Consider the following 13,217-nt stretch of genomic DNA (forward strand, 5'->3'; position numbering starts at 1 on the left):
TGGTATGGATTGGATCAGATAGATTATAGAATCCTTTATACCTTGTAACATTCTGTGCTTCTATGCCTCCTAGCAGGATCACCCAGGAATATATGCAAAGCTCATTCTTCCTATCAAGTTCTAGCTTCAGTGCAGGGTTCCTTGTAGTTGGGACACAAACACCAAGATGCCTTGGGTGAGATGCCATTGCTCTGTGTGTGACCAGAAGGAAGCAGCCAACTTAATGGACTTAGGATTTTGATTGGGAGAGTGAAGTCTTTTCATGGGGCATGTTAGGCCACTGACATCTTAGTTGAGAATTTTGTAACTAGTAAATTTGAGTCCCATGCTTGGACTTAGTTTTTGTTTTTTTTTTTAACCCTTACCTTCCATCTTGGAGTCAATACTGTGTATTGGTTCCGAGGCAGAAGAGTGGTAAGGGCTAGGCAATGGGGGTCAAGTGACTTGCCCAGGGTCACACAGCTGGGAAGGGTCTGAGGCCAGATTTGAACCTAGGACCTACCCATCTCTAGGCTTGGCTCTCAATCCACTGAGCCACCCAGCTGCCCCTTGGACTTAGTTTTTAAAAGAGACATTAGAAAATCTTCAGAGGTAGATGGTGGCCTTTCAGAGCAGCCTTCTTCTAGGAAGCCTTCAGACAGCAGAAATCGAGAAGCAGCAGCAGAGTGGCCATTCCACTTTCATTCCCATTCCAAGAATGGGAACCAATGACTCCAGGGGAGGAGAGAGTTGTGTGGCCCTGTAGACATCAGCAGTCAAAGGCATGAAAAAATGACAAGTACTTTTGTACTTTTTTTTTCTTCTTGGAAGAAAAGGGCGAGTTCATGACTTGCTTATGAGAAGTGGGGCCATGGAGCAGAAAGGAACATAGTTATACAGTGGAGAAGCAAACCTGGTCCTGGCCCTTTAGGACTAGTCTGGGTCAGAGAGGCTGTTTAGCTTCAGGGGAAAGTTATAAATCTGAAAGACTGCAGAGGTCAAAAGAGAGAGAGCGATAGCAGATTGACTGGAGAGGAATATAATATTTACCTTACTACAGTGAGGTCAGATATGGGATTAGATAGATCAAATTGTTTTAGATCCAGTTGGCATGGTTTTATGATTTTCTCTAGCTCCATGAACTGGAGAAAAGGAGAAAGATGGGGAAGAAAGAGACCAAGGTTAGAGTTTGGCAAGTCAAAATCAGTGACAGGACAAGGATTTAAACATAGAGTATAGAAGAGAGTTAAGCTGGTTACCAAGGATGTGACATAAGTGAGATGAGTGTACCCTTTGTAGGAGGGTTAGCCTACTCTGAGAGGTGGAGAAAAGAGAGGCCATAATTAAAATGAAGAACAATATTATGAATACTAAGGCTTGGAGGAAAACTAAATGATAAATGGTTATGATCAAGTAAAGGAATGTCAAAGTTTATGGTTCAAGAACCCTTGTAGGTGATGCTAAAATCAAAAGTTGAGCCTATTTTTATGTGTAGCTAAGTTAAGTAGAAAAATAGCTGAGGAAATAGGAGGTGAGAGTAGGGAGTATAGATATGTCAAAGTGCTCCAGTAAAAGAACAGATTGTGGGGCGTTAAGACCATGAATCAGGCTCTTAACTCATAGAGAAAGGAAGGAGAATTATCCTACCAGTCAATAGATAACCACCACCAGGATCTAGATTGGGGGATGAATTTGGATAGAGCAAACTCAAAAGAAAGAATTCTCACAAAAGTAGTAGAGGGAAAATGATGGGTACCAAAGAGTATTCTATGTCTCCCACTGCAACCAGCATGCCAGGGGATCTGAAAACATAGCCATTTAAGGATAGCATGGAAAGCAGTATCATCAGGAAGGAGTTTTGTCCCAGTGAATGTCAGAAGAGTTAGAAAGGAAGAAGTTAAAAAAAAAAAAGAAACCCTTACCTTCCATCTCAATATTGTGTATTGGTTCCAAGGCAGAATAGTGGTAAGGGCTAGGCAATGGAGGTTAAGTGACTTGCCCAGCATCACACAGCTGGGGAGTGTCTGGGGCCGGGTTTGAACCTAGGACCTCCCATCTCTAGGCCTGGCTCTCAATTCACTGAGCCACCCAGCTGCCCCCAGGAAGAAGTTTTAAGATAAGAAGTAGTTTAATTGTGGAGCAGGTATTCCAGAAGGCAGAGTTGAAGGAAAAAAAGTTTTCTCATTCATTATCCCATGGACAATCCTTTTGCTACTTTAAGTAAAAAGGCCCACCAAACCAAATGAAGTGAACTACTACCTATCCTTACATAACTTATGGGCAAGAGACATATTCGGGGTAAAAGCTCAAAGAAAATTGGCTAGAAAGAGCAAAAAGATGAGATGAGAGAGGTATAATCAAATGATAAGGAACAGAAGACCCTAGTCCTAGGGAAGTAGAAAAAAAAAAAGAAAATCCCACAGATCTTTAAGGCATTCCTAGGAAACTAAACCACCAGAGGAGTGAGGAGTGTTCTGTAACACTTACCTCCTGATCCCAGGTGGTTCCCTTTCCAGAAATTCCCTTGCTAATCTGCCACTGACTTTTCTCCTGCTGCTATCTGTGGTTCACCTACTCATAAGACTCATGTTTGTTTTTTCCTTGGTTGGGACCATAAAGAAAAGTGAAGAAGGAAATTTGGAATTGTTATGTGTGAAAGAGGCACTTGACTTTTTCTGCTTGGCCCCCCAAAGTAGCAATAAGTAGAAATTCCAAGGACTGATTTTAGTTTTTTGATGTCAGGTAAAACTTAGTAATTGCAATAATCTCTCCAAAAATAGAACTGGCTGTTTGAGATCAAGAATGGAATTAGCTATTTCAGAAGGCAGTGGGGCCCTTTTAGTAGCCATTTCTCAGAAATGAGGTAGAAGGGATTCTTATTCCAGTATGGATGGGACCAAATGGTCCAAGGCTCCTTCCCTCTGAGATTCCCTCTGTAATTCTATTAGAGGACAAAGAATCATCAAAGTTGAGGGATCCCAGACTAGAAATTCAGGAAACATTTAAAAATCCATGTGTATTTCTTACTTGACCCTTCCAGCTCAGCATAAAACATGGCATAGGGAAAGAGAACTGTCCTGAGAAGCAAGAAGACAAAATTTCAAATCCTGCCTCTGACATATGTGTGTGTATATATATATATATGTATATATATGTATGTATGTATACTAGCTGTTTACTTAATCTCTCCTGTGCCCTAGGCAACTCTTTAAGATTATAAATTATTAACTTTCCTCATTAATGATATACGCCTGGACTGGAAAAAAATGCCCCAAAAACATTTTAAAAGAGAACCTGGTATCAACAGAGAAATGGAACCTCTATCTCCTTCCCTGGGTCCACTGGGCATGGTTAAGAAGCAAAAGAAAAACAATGGCATTTATGACTAAACTCTTCACTTGTTGAAGTCTCCTGATAATTGACAATGGCTATTTTTCATGGAAAGTTCATCCAAAGTCATTATTGTCAGTCAACTCTGAGCAGTGACCTACGTATGCAGACTTGTAGGGTACGATGTGGGAGATGCACTGGGATTAGTTGGGGTTCTAGTCTCAGCTCTTCCATTAATCAATGTAACCTGTGATAAGGAACCCCAGGATTTTTCAAAGACCTTGATTGAATCTTGGGGACACACAAATGTCTCTTTGGCTTATGCCTTCATGTAGGGTTTTCCATAGCAGCATTGGAAGGTGAATTATTCCTACCCACATCCCCAACCAATGCTTCACCTGGCATTGTCAGAATATACAAATCATATCTAAATTTCTATCCATGTGGGTAAAAAGACTCAGTTCATGGACACTTTATTTTATTCCATAGAAAGAAGGCAAAAACAAAACAAAACAAAGAAGAGAAGTCTGTTCAATCAAAACACTGCCTGTTCCCTGACTGAGTCCTATCTCCCCACTAGGTATAACTAGTTCTTCAAACTCCCAGCTGCACCTTAGGGCTTATATTTTTCAAGAAGGAAAATAAGCTTGAGGAAAGCCAATAGATGGCCCCATATCCTCTTTCTCTCCTAGGGACCTATGCAGTTCTCTAGATCCTCATAGTATAAACTTAAGCATTGAGACTCAACAAGAAGGAAAATTTTCACTTGGAGTAAAGAAATCAACACTCAACTTTCATGTGAGTGCCCCCTTCTTCTCTTGGGACCTATACAGGCTTAAAGACAAATAATTCTTCCCTAAGAATCCCTGAGAAATTCCCCATAGAAGAGTTCTGTCTTTGGGGTCACTACAGAAACAACTCTCCCTTTGGATCTACACTATTCAAATAGTCTGGGGTAGAAGTCCAGAGCAACATCCAGATTGATTCCTCTGAATCTCTGCTCTGTCTTTTGCCACTTCTCAACCAGTGGTCCCATGATTGTGCTGCTCCTTTGTGGAAGATTGAGTCCCAGAACCCCCACTGCTCCAACAAAAAGCTAGGTGTCACCCCGTCACTGTTTCTACCTCAGGCCACGTGATTTCTTTCTCTCCTGGAAGACTCCCACTCTGGGGACTGCTGAGAGGTTTGACCACTGCCTCTCTCTTGCTTATTTCTGGGGCTTCAAGGACTCTTAGGAGAGAACTGCTTAGACGAGCAAATTCTTCCTTCCCAGGGATCCAGCCTCTGGTTTGGGGGCTTGTTTAGCTCTTTCCCCATCAGGTCTTCTTGCAGATGTTTCTTGCTCTGTCAGCCAGAACTTGAGGAGGCTACTTACATCTGGAATATTTAGGTCCATTCATCATTTTCAATGAGATAAAAATGGCTTGCCAAGTCATAACAGCCAGCATTTATGTAGCTAAAGTTTACAAAGTGTTTGTACTGTACCATTTGGTCTTAAAAACAATGCTGAGAGGTAGGTAGGGGCTGAGATCTTCTCTCACCCAGGTGATATGACCAAAGTCCCAAGGGAAATGTTCATGTACCCATGGCATAAGACCAAAGGTTTCAGCCTTCTTCTTCATCAGTCCTGGCCAGAACCTCTCCTGATTCTCCTGTATATTCTACATTATTAAAACACAAATTCTGGGGCACAGGTGAAGGTGGACGTAATGGAGGTAAAATGAGAGCATTAAAAGACAATGTCAAATTTCAAAATTTATGGTTCTCTGACCCTGTTAGACACTGAATGGAGATGGAAAGCTCGGCATCCATCAGTGAGGAAAAATATAAAAATTGTAACCTGCAGGTCCCCTAATCTTTGGGATTTTAAGACCACAGGCCCAGCAAAAATAATAGTACAAGGAAGAGAGGTGTTATAATTTGATAATTATACAACTTAAGGGATGCAAATCAAGAGATGGTCTTTTAAAGATATAATAAATGACAGTTAACACCAGAGGGTGCCGTGGGCATCAGTCAACTTTGGCAATCATGCCTTATTTCTGCCGTCTGTATGGGTAAGATTCTTTGATCTTCTTTTTTTAAACCCTTACCTTCCACCTTAGAATCAATACCGAGTATTGGTTTCAAGGCATAAGAGTGGTAAGGGCTAGGCAATGGGGGTCAAATGACTTGCCCACACAGCTAGGAAGTGTCTGAGGCCAAATTTGAATCTAGGACCTCCCATCTCTAGACCTGGCTCTCAATCCAGTGAGTCACCCAGCTGTTCCCTTTCTTTGATTGTCGGTTGTATGCTGGCGTCTCTTCTTCATTTCACTCACTTCGGATGTTCCTATCTTTAGGTGCTTCCTTCAACTCTGTCTCTTGTATGTGGCTCATTTAAATGCCTCTCCTTCTGTCCTATTTGGTGAGAACATTTTATCTGAGGGGTTACAACCATAGATATGGGGCTACCAGAACAATAGCAGAGCACATAAAGAGCTGCGTTTTTTGTTCAAACTGCACCCGAACCCCTACACAGGGAAGCATCTCATGCCTTTCAGCTTCCCGCTATTATTAAGGTGTAAGTCACAGGACAGTCAGAATTAGTATCTTTTCATAAATAGTCTGGATCCTAATAAAATTGAAATTGCATTCCTGGATACATGTAGTTAATTCATGGCCCGTTTAGACAGCACCATCCAAATGTGGGGGGCTTCTCCTGTTTGCAGCCGTGTAGGCCAATGGCACCAGGACGCAGGTCAGCTCCAAGCCTTCGGGTATGACCACTTCTCAGGTCCTGAAACTGTGCCAGGCATGAGCTTGTCCCTGAATCTTCCCATCACTCTTTGCCTGAAGCACAGACTGACGGAACCACAATGGCAGGGAGGCCTGGCACGGCTCTCCAAGGTCCTTCTTTTTTCCTTCCAAATGCACGTACTTCCACTTCCAGGGGCGACAAACATCCAGAAGTAAATCAGTGAAATGGAACTAGGCCAGCATCCACAGACCTGCAGAAAGGCGCGAATAGCCTGATACAAAGAGATGAATACATTGCTTTTCCCTTCTGTAACTGAACAAATGTTTTAAGGTTCTCTCGAGTCTTGGGTTCTCGTCACCCTCTGAAGTTTCCAAGATGCTAAATCTAGAGGCGTCTCCCATATGCCTGTACTAGCCTATTTGTTTTCCTTCTTAAAAGCTTAACTGGATCTTAAGATGTGCTCTGAGTTTCTGACAAAGGCTTGTGTAGCTGTTTTCCAGCGGCCCCTGACTCTTCATGACCCCTTGGCAGACACTGGAGAGGTTTGCCCCGTCCTTCTCCAGCTCATTTTACAGATGAGTAGACTGAGGCAGTCACACAGGAAGGAAGCGGGTCTTCCTGACTCCAGGTCCAGCACGCTATCTTCCAATGCTGGAATGATATATTCCAACATATATATCACATAAATAGTGCATGGAAGTAATGTTCTTTTTGGCCAGTCAAAATGAGCATTCAGATGAAATATGTCTCCAGTGAAAGTGGGGGAGAAAATCTTGGCCATCAGTAATCAATTCTAGGCTGAGCTCCAGCCATACAGCTAAAGGTCCATAGCCATGCTAGAGTATTTTGGCCAATACTGCCATCTAGTGGTGATCGTAGGAAAAGTCCTCCTTTTTAAAAAAGGGTTCCATTCTGTTGATCCAACACAGGAGCAACGGCACACCCCAGCTCTCCTGCTGGCACTTTTTCCAGAAGAATCCATAATGCATTATGTGCTTGTTATAAAGCTGTCCAAGGAAATAGATGCCATAAGTTCCTGCTCTATCCATGGTAGGGCCAAAGACAATAAGGATATATGAACCCCATTCCCACAAATTACATCATATCGTCGGAGGAAGGATATGGGAGGGCCAGGCCTAGAGACATGAGGTCCCAAGTTCAAATCTGACCTCAGACATTTTCTAGCTGTGTGACCCTGGGTAAGTCACTACATCCCCCTTGTCTAGCCTTTACTGCTTTTCTGCCTTGGAACCAATACACAGTATTGATTCTAAGATTAAAGGTAAGGGTTTAAAAAAAAATAAACCTTGGTGGGAAAGAGGCACTCTTTCTTGTGTATTAGGGCAAGAACCTGTATGACCTTGGGAAAGTCATATAACATTTATGAACTTCAGCTCTAAATCCATCTCCTCCCAGGATTCTCTAGCCCAGAGATGTTTAAAATGGTTTATGGAAAGCACGTGTGCCATGTAGATTATAAAAATTCCAAACAAATTTGCCTCATAAGCTAAGATTTGGGGGGGATGGAATCCTGGCCTTAGTCATGCCAGTTAGTATGTGTCGTAGCTTCACCATCACAAATTAAACTACAAATTCTCTTATCCTGGGGGTTTGGGAAGTTCAGCTAATCAAAAACCACTATAAAATGTCACCAAAATGGTTAATAAAAATAAAGCTCTTCCATTCAAGGATGCTGCAAGAATTAGTAAGTGGATGCTTTCACAGGCTTGAGAAGATAAAGAGCTTGGAGGAGATATTAGACATTACTAAGTACTGCCATTACAAATGGAAAGGCAGTAGGCAGGGAACCCATGAATCATGTAATTGTACAAAATAAAGCAGATTGAATCCTTTTCTGAAGGATAAAATGAAGGGAAATGTATTAAAGTAGAAAGAGAAACTGGTCACCTTTTCCTCCAACTTCTGAGCACCTCATCAGTCACCTAGTCATTGAAATGTTTCAAATTTTAACCATCTCCTCCCAATAGCTGCTTGTGTACCATCTCATTTTTCCTCCTCTCTTCAACAGTGGTTTTCCCATAGGGCTGCCTTTAGTCATTGAGGAGTTCTCTCTGTGGAAAACATATGTGGACTCTTTCTGAACCTCTGTTCTTTTTCATAATGTGGCCTCTGTGCCTTGGTGTGACCTCACAAGGGAATTGATTCTCTCTCCAACCAACATCCATCTTGGCACAAAGTTTACTTGTTAAAACTGCATTCCTTTGCTGGCATGACAGTAGAAGGCTGAGAAAATCTATCTGGCATAGTAGAAAGTAATGAATAAATCACAGAATGTTAGAACTGGAAGAAACCTTAGAGATTATCTAGTTCAGCCCCACGATTGCAGAAGCTAGATTCTGGAAGAGTGCTGAAACCATCTTGTTATCCTGATCAATTTAATAACATCTGTGGTAAGTATTATCTTCTGCTTTGAAGATCTCCAGTAAGGAACACCCCCCCCTCCTCATCCACCTGTATTCCTGGGTAGCATATTCTACTCTTGGATAGTTCTCCTTGTTAGGGAGTTTTTCCTTACATCAAGCTGAAATCTGATTCTGCAATTTTCACCTACTTCCCCTAGTTCTACCTTCTGGGGTCCACCAGAATGAACCTAATCACTTATATTCATGACAAAAATCCTTCAAATACCTGAAGACAGTTATCATTTTCCCCTCCAAGGTTTCTTTAGTTCTTCAGACTAAACCTCCTTTGGTCCCACTAATCCTTGACTGTGCATTCTCCAATTTTTTTATCACCTTTTGGATATACCCCATTTTGTCTTTATTTCCTAAAATGAGCAGAAAACTGCACATGGTAAGAGAAACATGACCAAGGCAGAGCAGAGTAGAATTATTACTTCTCTTCTTGGCCTCATATCTACCTTAATTCAGTCTACAATAGCATTAGAGTTTTTTGCTGACCATTTCAATTTGCTGATTTGAATTGAGCTTGTACTCCATGCAAACCCACAGATCTTTTTCATATGAAGCCTTCTCTGTCCTATATTTGTGAAGCTGAATTTTGGAAGAGTAGAGCTTTTTATTTACCAGTATTAAATTTCTTTTTTGAGGCAGCCCATTATTTTAACCTTCTGAGATCTTTACGGATACTGGCGCTGAACTTGGAGTCAAGAAAACAAGGGTTCAAATGCTACTTCAGACACTTAATAGTTATGTAACCTTGACCAAGTCTCTCCATGCCTCAGTTACCTCAGCTACAAAATAGGAGAGTTGGACTTGATGGCTGCGAAGGTCTTTTTCAGGTCTAAGTTTATGATCCCTCCAAGCTTTGCATTATCTGCAAAGTTATTAGGTAAAATATTTATGCCTTCAGTCATGTCACTGATAAAAATGTTGAGCCACAGACAAAACCCTGGGAAACTTCACTAGAGTCTTTCTTCTATTGGCCAGTTAGTCAATCAGTTCCAGAGTCACCTAACTGGATAGGTCACTAGCCCACATTCGAACATTTTATCAACAAACATAGTGTAAGAAATTTTGTGTTGACCATATATCTGTAAATTCTTATTTCTACTAATAACTAGCACTTTCATAACTTAGGAGTTTGCAAAGTACTTTTATATATTTATCTATACTCATTTGATACTTATAACAACTGTGGGATGTTGGTGCTATTGTTATCCCCATTTTTACATATAAGGAAACTGAGGCATGGAGAAGTTACATGATTTGTTCCCAGGGTCACAGAGTTAGCAGGATCTGAACTGGGGCCTTCCTGACTTTAATTCTTACACTTTAGCCACTGTATCACCTAGTTACCTCCACTGTTATCTTATTTTTCCCTTTCAGACCAAACTATTAAAAAAGACTACATCTAGATGCCTCCTCTTCACTTCTCAACTCATTCCTATTTGACTTTGGATCTTGTCACTCAACTGAAACTTCTCCCTCCAGGCTTAGTGACTGTCCACTCTTGTTTTCTGTGAGTCAGTATTTGGGTCTTGTCCCCTAATGTTGGCATCTTTTGCTTTCTTTCCTAGGCCCTCTTTTCTCTCTTGGTGATCTCATTACCTCCCATAGGTCTTATTTTCACTCTGAAGATCGCTTGCAGAGCTATGCACCAGTGCTTAGACTTTCTCTGAAGTTTTAGTCCCTTATTACCAACTACCTGTGGGATACCTCCACCTGAATTTCCTAAAGCTAGCTCAAACTCAATATATCCAAAATTAAGCCCATTATCTCTCTGCCTCCCCAACTCTTCCTCTTCCTTCATCCCCTGAATCTCACTGCTTTTCCAAATGTCCTTATTTCTCTGTTTAGGTCATTATTATCCTTTCTATCATTAAGGTTTGCAACCAGAGGCATGTCCTTGACTCCTCCTGTCCTCTCATCCTCTGAATTCAGTTGTTTGCCAAATATTTTCAATTCTCCATATGAATCTGTTGTATTTCCATTGTCCAGCAGCAGCCCTGATTGGTTTCTCCTTGATAGGACTTCAAAGATTCCCCCACCCCCACTCCCATCACATACTTCCAGTTTTCTTTTATTTATTATCTTTCTCCACTAGATTTATAAGCTCTGTGAGGACAGGAGCTGTCTTTCTTTTTTCTTATTAGCTTAGCACATAGCACAGCACCTGGCACAAAGTAGACAAAAAATCAAAAACCAAAAAACAAACCCTTTTTTTATTAAATTGAAAAATATGTCCTCCTCCTATAGATGCTACTCTTGTTCAGAAGCCTTATGACTTCTTTTCTCCTAACTGGACAATTTGCTTCTAATCTTCCTACTCCAATCCTTTCTCTACACAAGTGAAAAATAATCTTCCTGAAGGATAAGGCTGCCATTCCACTTCCACTGGCTCCCTGCTGTGTCTAGGATAAAATATAAAATTGTTGTATGACTGTTATGGGTAGGGTCTGGTTTTCATTTTGTACTTGCTAGTCTAGGGCTTTGAAAATGGTAAACACTTGATAAATGCTTGTTTCATTAGACTGAGTAATCAAATCTTTTACTTAAATCCAAGTAAACACATCCAGCCCCCTAGTTATCTTGTGAAAAAAGGAAATGTAGTCTGGCATTCTTGAAGCTATGTTGGCCTTGAATGATTGTGAAGCTTGATGTGTTCTAGGATTTTTTAGGAACAAAAGTTTAGGATTATTACAGTTTGTAGACTTCAGCCTCTTGGCTTTTTGAAAAATTGAGATATTTACTCTTCCACATTCCTGTAGTCTCTCTCTTGTTCTCCAAGATCATTCAAAGATCACTGACTTTGATTCAAAGATTAGTCACCAATTCCTTTCAGCCATCTAGGATATAGTTCCTCCAAGCCTGTTATGAACTGAGAGTGGCTCAATGCTTCCTGATTGTCTGTTCCAGCACAAACCCAAAACATGGTAGATTGCTAAAGTGAGATGGTAAAGAAATGACATTTTATGTCATCAGTTTGTGTCCTTTGGGATGAATGCTTTGGCTGTCAAGATCTCCTCTTGACCTTCAAAAAGGCAAGATACATTATTTGCCTTAAACACTGAGGCATGAGGAAAACAGCTATGGGGCACAGTGGATAGAGCACTGGGCCTAGAGTCAGGAAGACTTGAGTGCAAATCCTGATCAAGATATTGACTAGCTGTGTGACCCTGGTTAAGTCACTTATCCTTTGTTTCCCTAAGATTCCTCACCTGCAAAATGAGAATATAATAATAACAATAGCACCTATCTCCTAGGGTTGTTGCAAGGATCAAATGAGGTAATAATTGTCAAGCTCTTGGCACAAAGTAAGTGCTATGTTTTTTATTATTATTATTATTATTATGATTGTCCATAGCCAGTACTAATATTTGACATTAAGAATACTTTGCTGCGCTCATGCCCTGAGAGTTTAAAATAAAAGGTTCCACTGTAAACTCCAAATCCATCAATGCATCTTATTATTTCCTATGTAAGTTCCTACATTTAAGAAACTTCCCTTACTTCAAAAAGTTTAAGATAACAGTTCACTAAGTGCCTGAGTTGGGTGTTCACTGAGTACCTTAGTTAAAAATCTCTCTCTTGTCTAGTTCTTATCTCTGTGGTAAAAATTATCATACCAATATAGACTCCAAGCTAATAATAGGTTTATTGGGAGAGGACTGGTCTCACAATAAAGCCAGACTCTGATCAAGGTCAAGACCAAAGACCAGGAGCCTTAGGAGGTCTTTTTTATGCACAGAAATCTCCTGACATAATGTCATATTAAAGACAGAAAACACAGTCAAAATTAAAATAGAATAAATATAAAATCTTTCACATGGGCAGACCTTAATTAATGACGCAATGGTGACTAAGCTGGAAAGTACAGTAATAATCACCATGGGTAGTAACTAATTTCTATTATTATGGCTGACCTTTCTAAGGCCTCTGCAATAAGGGGTCAGGGTCTAATTGTTTTTGCTGACAATTATTATTTAATACTAGGAGTCAGCAGTTGGATGATGGCTATTGCACCCAGAAGCAGCCCTCCACCTCCCCACTGACTTATCATACATAGAGCAGGGTGTGGTGGGCTTAATAGAAACTTTGGGGTTACAGGCTTAAGGTTAGAATGCCTGTCAGCAAGATTTGATACCACCCTAAGCTGCATTTTTCTTAACTGATGCGTGTAATTCATATAAATCAAGCTACATTATTTGTAAAGGCTAACACTATCCTAATCATAAAAGGGGGTAGGGAGTTTCACACTGACACCCCTTAATTCTCTGGAACCCTTGCTGCTATTTATCTGGCTTTGCAACAACCTTGTCTTAAGTGTTCCAGCCTACAGTGAAGAGCAATGCTAAACTAAATGAAGGTTCGTGGTCCCAGAGGTAGGTAAATGCTCAAGAACAAGATGCAGGTACTAGTCTAGACTGTGGCTAAGGAATGATTATTCCCAAATCTACAAAGCACTGTAAAGTAGACAGATCAAAAGAATGAGCAAAATGGGGAGAATAAATAAAGACAGAAGATTTCAAAGGAATATCTAGTATATAACAGAAATTCGGGATATTCCTCAGGAAATAATTCACAAAAATGAAGATGACATATCTTCCCATCTTGCTACATAGAATTGTCAGCTCCTGATTCTCAGTAACATGAACTGTTTTGTCACTGAGGACAAGAGTCAAGATTTCCATTTCACAAAGGGGTCCCCATACTAGTTGTTAAATGCAATAAGTGCATCAGGTTGC

The 13,217-nt window shown here is 40.7% G+C and overlaps 2 protein-coding genes across 4 annotated transcripts in view; one reads left to right on the plus strand and one right to left on the minus strand.

Moving 5' to 3' along the window:
- Positions 1–13,217, minus strand: part of TPGS2 (tubulin polyglutamylase complex subunit 2) — a 73,194-nt gene that overhangs the window by 33,309 nt on the left and 26,668 nt on the right. The window lies entirely within an intron of this gene.
- KIAA1328 (KIAA1328 ortholog) overlaps positions 8,241–13,217 on the plus strand; it is a 577,332-nt gene continuing 572,355 nt past the window's right edge. For both annotated transcript variants that reach the window (XM_056820799.1, XM_007486737.3), the window contains exon 1: positions 8,241–8,460. The gene's annotated coding sequence lies outside the window, so the exon portion shown is untranslated. The remainder of the gene's footprint in view (positions 8,461–13,217) is intronic.

This window comes from Monodelphis domestica, chromosome 3, assembly GCF_027887165.1.
Source record: "Monodelphis domestica isolate mMonDom1 chromosome 3, mMonDom1.pri, whole genome shotgun sequence".
In the NCBI taxonomy this organism is placed as follows: Eukaryota; Metazoa; Chordata; class Mammalia; order Didelphimorphia; family Didelphidae; genus Monodelphis; species Monodelphis domestica.